The sequence below is a fragment of the Mangifera indica genome, unplaced genomic scaffold (assembly GCF_011075055.1).
Source record: "Mangifera indica cultivar Alphonso unplaced genomic scaffold, CATAS_Mindica_2.1 Un_0041, whole genome shotgun sequence".
Lineage (NCBI taxonomy): Eukaryota > Viridiplantae > Streptophyta > Magnoliopsida > Sapindales > Anacardiaceae > Mangifera > Mangifera indica.
In genome coordinates, this window is record NW_025401133.1 from 145001 (window position 1) to 152919 (window position 7919).

Sequence of the window (7919 nt, forward strand, 5' to 3'; positions counted from 1 at the left end):
AGGGAGACGCTGAAGAAACTGAAGCACACGAGTTCCGTGCGGGAATACGTGAAGGAGTTCAGTTCGTTGATGCTGGACATCAAGAACATGAGCGAAGAAGACAAGCTATTTAATTTTGTTTCAGGGCTACAGCCCTGGGCACAGGCTGAGTTGAGGAGGCAGAAGGTGGCGGATTTACCTTCAGCCGTAGCTGCCGCAGACGGCTTGGTGGACTACAAACTAGGGCCGTCGTCTTCGAACGCGGGTGAGAAGAAAAAAGGCAGAAGCGAGAGGAGGAGGTCTCCTCGAAAATATGGCAAAGAGGGCTGGAAGGACAGGAGGAAAAGAGCAGAACCATCAAAGCAGAGGGGTCCGGATCCAACCCCGAGCAGACAAGGTGGCGGGTGCTTTCTTTGTGCTGGACCGCATCGGGCTAGGGATTGCCCAAAGCGGGAGCAGCTGTCCGCTCTCGTTGCACAGGAGGAAAAGAGCACTGAAGATGAGAACCCAAGGCTGAATCCCATACAGCTACTGAACGCCGTGACAGCCGAGCAACCAGCCGCGTGCAAGGGTTAATGTACGCGTGGGTGGAGGTGAACGGCAGCAGGTGCGTGCAATGCTGGACACGGGTGCCACGAATAATTTCTTGGCACAGCGCGTGGTGGGGAAGCTAGGAGTGACCATGGAAAAGTGCTCAAGCAGAATAAAGGCGGTAAATTCCGCGTCTCAGCCAATATTGGGCACTGCCGCTTCACGGGTGAAGATGGGTGCATGGGAAGGCGAGTGCACGTTTATGGCAGTACCCTTGGATGACTTTGATCTCATCCTTGGCCTCGATTTCTTTGTGAAGGCCAAAGCCGTTGCCATGCCACATCTAAATGGGGTGATGATTATGGATGAGCAGCAGGCGTGTTTCGTCAAGGCGGATGCAAACGTTAGGAGCGCAGAGCGCGTAGCGCTGCAGTCTGCCGCACAGGCGTGCGCGGGTCTGGAGCACGTAGCGCTGCAGTCTGCCGCACAGGTGTGTGCGGGTTTGAAGCGCGGAGAGGAGCTGGTGATTGCGGCACTGGTGGAGATCAAGGAGGATCACACCATGGACGTGCCAGATTGCGTAGCAGAGGTGCTGGACCGATACGCAGACGTGATGCCCGCGGCGTTACCCAAGACGTTGCCGCCAAAGAGACGTATAGACCACAAAATTGAGCTGGAGCCAGGAGCAAGGCCGCCAGCACGCGCACCATACAGAATGGGGCCTATGGAGTTGGAGGAGCTGAGGAAGCAACTAGATGAGCTGCTGGACGCTGGGTTCATTCAGCCCTCAAAGGCACCATATGGAGCGCCGGTCCTTTTTCAGAGGAAGAAGGATGGAACGCTGAGGATGTGTGTGGATTACCGGGCGTTGAACAAGGTAACCATCAAGAATAAATACCCGATACCAAACGTGGCTGACTTGTTTGACAGATTAGCGAGGGCACGCTACTTTACAAAGCTGGATTTGAGGTCCGGATATTGGCAAGTCAGGATAGCAGTGGGAGACGAGGCTAAAACCACGATGGTGACTAGGTATGGGGCGTACGAGTTTTTGGTCATGCCATTCGGATTGACCAACGCTCCTGCCACATTCTGCAATTTGATGAATGACGTCTTGTACGAGTGGTTAGACAGATTCGTGGTGGTCTACCTAGACGACATTGTCATTTACAGTGAGTCCTTGGAGGATCACGTGCGGCACTTGGACGAGGTGATGGCTAGGTTGCGAGCGCACCAGCTGTACGTCAAGAAGGAGAAATGCGAGTTTTGTATGCAGGAAATTATGTTCCTTGGGCACAAGGTGAGCCATGGACAGATTCGGATGGATGAACGCAAGGTGACGGCGATTGTGGAGTGGACTGCACCAACGAAGGTCAGCGAGTTGAGATCATTCCTCGGGTTGGCTAACTATTATCGAAGGTTCGTGAGGGATTATTCGAAGATAGTGGCGCCGCTCACGGATTTGCTGAAGAAGGACAAACCGTGGGGCTGGACAGAGGAGTGCGCACAGGCTTTCGCACGCGTGAAGCAGGCAGTCACCACCGAGCCAGTGTTGCGTTTGCCAGATTTTACGCAGCCATTCGAAGTGCATACAGACGCGTCGGATAGGGCGTTAGGGGGTGTGTTGGTGCAAGAGAAACATCCCATAGCATTTGAAAGCCGCAAGCTGAAAGACGCAGAGCAGAGGTACAGCGCTCACGAGAAGGAGATGACGGCGGTCATCCATTGCCTTGAGACGTGGAGGCATTACTTGCTGGGAACTAAATTCACTGTGGTGACCGACAACGTGGCGAACACATACTTCAAAACGCAGAAGAAGTTGTCAGCAAAGCAAGCACGTTGGCAAGAGTTCCTAGCTGAGTATGACTTTGAGTGGGTGCACAGAGCAGGGAGCGAAAACAGAGTGGCAGACGCGTTGAGCCGCAAGGAGGTGCACGCGTATGTAGCAGCGTTGACAGAGGTTCAGTCGGATTTCCTCGGGAAATTGCGGGCGCAAGCAGAGGAAGACGCGGAGTACGCACACTTGAGAGAACAAGTGGAGCAGGGGGTCGTGAGAAAATATTGGCTGGACAGAGGGCTGCTCTATGCAAAAGGAGGCAGGCTGTACGTTCCCAAGAGTGGGGGACTAAGGCAAGGATTATTGAAGGAAACGCATGAGCCACAATGGGCAGGACATCCAGGCGTGGAAAGGATGGTGGCGCTGCTCAAGAGACACTATTGTTGGCCAAGGCTGGAGGAAGACGTGGAGCTGTACGTACGCACGTGTTTGGTGTGTCAACTGGACAAGACCGAGCGGCAGAAGCAAGCGGGTCTGCTACAGCCACTTCCTATACCCGAGAGGCCATGGGAATCGGTGTCTATGGATTTTGTGAGCGGGTTTCCGAAGGTGGACGGGAAAGGATCTGTTTTGGTGGTAGTCGACAGATTTTCCAAATATGCAGTGTTCATTGCCGCCCCACAGACGTGCCAAGCGCACACAGCAGCGGAGTTATTTTTCAGACACGTCGTGAAGATTTTTGGACTACCAAGGGACATCATAAGTGATCGAGACGCGAGGTTCACAGGGAAATTCTGGACGTCATTGTTTAAAATGATGGGTTCCGAGCTAAAATTTTCAACAGCAAATCATCCACAGACCGACGGGCAAACAGAGCGCGTAAATGCTTTGTTGGAGGAATATTTGCGGCATTACGTCACCGCAAGCCAGCGGAATTGGGTAGAGCTACTGGATATCGCTCAGTTCAGCTACAACGTGCACAAATCATCATCCACGGGGATGAGTCCAGCGGAGGTAGCGCTAGGACAGCAGCCGATGACACCATTGGAGGTGGCTAAGCAGAAAACGCAGGGAGAGTGCCCAGCAGCGTACAGATTTGCACGTGAGAAGACTGAATTGATTGAGGAAGCGATGGACAGCTTATCCAAAGCCCAGCGGAGGATGAAGAAGTATGCGGATAAGCATAGGAGATCAGTGGAGTTCCAAGAGGGAGACATGGTGCTGCTGAAATTAACGCCTCAGATTTGGAAGAAGATCACAGACCGGAGGTACCATAAGGGACTGGTGCAGCGGTATGATGGGCCGTTTCAGATAATCAAGCGGGTTGGAGCAGTGGCGTATAGGCTTCAATTACCGGAGCGCTTGAAGATACACCCCACGTTTCACGTGAGTTTTCTCAAGCCATATCATGAGGGTGATAGAGCTCAAGTGAGGAGAGCACCACCTATGGTGAGGAAGGACATTGAGAAGAAGCTTGCCAAAGTTTTAGACAGAAGAACTTTGGGGGAGAGCAAGAAAAACCGGCGTGTGGAATACTTGATCCAGTGGGAAGGAGAAAGTGACGCCGACGCAACGTGGGAGAGAGACGTAAATCTGTGGCAGCATGAGGACCAAATAAAGGCTTATTTGGAGACCCACCTGACGAGGGCGTCAGGCTCTTCCAGTGGGGGTGGGTTTGTCACAGGGTATCAGCCATGATACGCGCTGGTGCCAACCTGCGTGCGGGGTGACGCAGGAAGCCTGCGTGCAGAGTAGCGCAGGGAGACGTACATGCGCGGGTGCGCATAGCGGCACTTCCAGTTGGTGCTGGGAGGATCATACAAGGACCAAGTCATGCACAAGGAAATGCGGAGGCCACAAGCCAGACGAGTGCGCCACGAGGAGAGTGGGCTGCAAGGACGTGCAATGCGCGGGTGAACAGTGCGCTGGCACAGGCAGACGCAGCACACTGGCACAGGCAGACGCACACGCAGACAGACGCACGCGCACTGTAGCGCGCACACTGTAGCGCGCACGCGTACTGTAGCGCGCACGCACTGGAGAACTGGCGGAGTGGAGCAGACTTGCGTGCAAACTAACAAATGGATGGAGCGGCAGTCTTTGCGGGCCTTGACACTTGCGGAAAGGCTTTGGGCTTGGATGGAGAGCATCACCATGGGCTGCTGGGTTAGTTAGAATCAGTGTTTCACTAGGATTAGGACTTGGGAGGTTAACCTTGTATTGAAAGCATATATAAGCTGCCTTATTGAGTGAGGTTAATTAGAGAGGAGAGTGTTTAGGGTTTTGAGAGCACTCTTTGCACAGACTGCTTGGAGGGTTTGTGCCATAGCTTGTATTGACATAGGCTTGTATTCCTTTCTTTTAGAGGTTAATAAAGAGAGGTTGGGTTTTCCCGTACACAGTGTGCATTCTTCTCATTGATTTATTATTTCCGCATTGTGTGTTTGTTTGATTGAGTAAGCAGGCTGACTAAGGAGGAGCTTAGTGCCATCACGGGGCTGAAAAGGAGATTCCAAGAGTAGGGCCGTGACAAGTTGGTATCAGAGCTAGACCATCACGATGCTGCGGAGCAAAAAGAGACCTTTCACACAAACAACAGGCGGCAGTGCACGAGGCATGTGAAAAGCCTGATGTTAAAAAGCAAATGCCAAGAATACATCATGCCATAACGAGGGGGTGCACCAGGTGGAAGACCGGGGTCTTTCGGGGTGTCATGAGGATAGTGACATGACGAGGGGATGTCGCGCTTGACAGGGAGGTCGAGCGTCCCTTTAGCCAAGAATGGGGGACACTCATCGTGTGGTCTGATGCGGCCAGTAGCCTCCAACTGGGGGTATTTTGCGAACGAGCAGAGCACGAGGGCGTGCTCCATTTTTAGTGGGGGAGGGTTTGTCACGGGCTAAAGTTGAGAGCTGTGGCAAGGCTTTGGGCAGCTATGAGGTGATGGCGATCTTAAGAATGAGTATGCGTGATCATTGGGTTCGGAAGGCAATAGATGCTATTGGGAGTGCTCCAGCCACGGGGCGTGCGCAATGCTACTCACCCGGCATTGAAGGGGGGACTAGGCCAACCCCGCACAAACTGGTCGGGAGCTGGAGCCGCTCTCCTGATGAGTCCAAGGCAGGACGAAACCAGTGATTCGATGCCACTATGTGGACGCATGCAAAGGCGGTTTGTCACGGGCTAAAGTTGAGAGCTGTGGCAAGGCTTTGGGCAGCTATGAGGTGATGGCGATCTTAAGAATGAGTATGCGTGATCATTGGGTTCGGAAGGCAATAGATGCTATTGGGAGTGCTCCAGCCACGGGGCGTGCGCAATGCTACTCACCCGGCATTGAAGGGGGGACTAGGCCAACCCCGCACAAACTGGTCGGGAGCTGGAGCCGCTCTCCTGATGAGTCCAAGGCAGGACGAAACCAGTGATTCGATGCCACTATGTGGACGCATGCAAAGGCTGATCCTCGAGACAGTCCGCACCTCGAGGATGCCGCACAGGGTACGGGGAACACCCCTGTGACAAATGGTATCAGAGCTAGACCATCACGATGCTGCGGAGCAAAAAGAGACCTTTCACACAAACAACAGGCGGCAGTGCACGAGGCATGTGAAAAGCCTGATGTTAAAAAGCAAATGCCAAGAATACATCATGCCATAACGAGGGGGTGCACCAGGTGGAAGACAGGGGTCTTTCGGGGTGTCAACTGTGACTGACATGACGAGGGGATGTCGCGCTTGACAGGGAGGTCGAGCGTCCCTTTAGCCAAGAATGGGGGACACTCATCGTGTGGTCTGATGCGGCCAGTAGCCTCCAACTGGGGGTATTTTGCGAACGAGCAGAGCACGAGGGCGTGCTCCATTTTTAGTGGGGGAGGGTTTGTCACGGGCTAAAGTTGAGAGCTGTGGCAAGGCTTTGGGCAGCTATGAGGTGATGGCGATCTTAAGAATGAGTATGCGTGATCATTGGGTTCGGAAGGCAATAGATGCTATTGGGAGTGCTCCAGCCACGGGGCGTGCACAATGCTACTCACCCGGCATTGAAGGGGGGACTAGGCCAACCCCGCACAAACTGGTCGGGAGCTGGAGCCGCTCTCCTGATGAGTCCAAGGCAGGACGAAACCAGTGATTCGATGCCACTATGTGGACGCATGCAAAGGCTGATCCTCGAGACAGTCCGCACCTCGAGGATGCCGCACAGGGTACGGGGAACACCCCTGTGACAAATGGTATCAGAGCTAGACCATCACGATGCTGCGGAGCAAAAAGAGACCTTTCACACAAACAACAGGCGGCAGTGCACGAGGCATGTGAAAAGCCTGATGTTAAAAAGCAAATGCCAAGAATACATCATGCCATAACGAGGGGGTGCACCAGGTGGAAGACCGGGGTCTTTCGGGGTGTCATGAGGATAGTGACATGACGAGGGGATGTCGCGCTTGACAGGGAGGTCGAGCGTCCCTTTAGCCAAGAATGGGGGACACTCATCGTGTGGTCTGATGCGGCCAGTAGCCTCCAACTGGGGGTATTTTGCGAACGAGCAGAGCACGAGGGCGTGCTCCATTTTTAGTGGGGGAGGGTTTGTCACGGGCTAAAGTTGAGAGCTGTGGCAAGGCTTTGGGCAGCTATGAGGTGATGGCGATCTTAAGAATGAGTATGCGTGATCATTGGGTTCGGAAGGCAATAGATGCTATTGGGAGTGCTCCAGCCACGGGGCGTGCGCAATGCTACTCACCCGGCATTGAAGGGGGGACTAGGCCAACCCCGCACAAACTGGTCGGGAGCTGGAGCCGCTCTCCTGATGAGTCCAAGGCAGGACGAAACCAGTGATTCGATGCCACTATGTGGACGCATGCAAAGGCTGATCCTCGAGACAGTCCGCACCTCGAGGATGCCGCACAGGGTATCAGCCATGATACGCGCTGGTGCCAACCTGCGTGCTGGGTGACGCAGGAAACCTGCGTGCGGAGTAGCGCAGGGAGACGTACATGCGCGGGTGCGCATAGCGGCACTTCCAGTTGGTGCTGGGAGGATCATACAAGGACCAAGTCATGCACAAGGAAATGCGGAGGCCACAAGCCAGACGAGTGCGCCACGAGGAGAGTGGGCTGCAAGGACGTGCAATGCGCGGGTGAACAGTGCGCGCGCACAGGCAGACGCAGCACACTGGCACAGGCAGACGCACACGCAGACAGACGCACGCGCACTGTAGCGCGCGCGCACACTGTAGCGCGCACGCGTACTGTAGCGCGCACGCACTGGAGAACTGGCGGAGTGGAGCAGACTTGCGTGCAAACTAACAAATGGATGGAGCGGCAGTCTTTGCGGGCCTTGACACTTGCGGAAAGGCTTTGGGCTTGGATGGAGAGCATCACCATGGGCTGCTGGGTTAGTTAGAATCAGTGTTTCACTAGGATTAGGACTTGGGAGGTTAACCTTGTATTGAAAGCATATATAAGCTGCCTTATTGAGTGAGGTTAATTAGAGAGAGAGAGAGAGAGGAGAGTGTTTAGGGTTTGGAGAGCACTCTTTGCACAGACTGCTTGGAGGGTTTGTGCCATAGCTTGTATTGACATAGGCTTGTATTCCTTTCTTTTAGAGGTTAATAAAGAAGGGTTGGGTTTTCCCGTACACAGTGT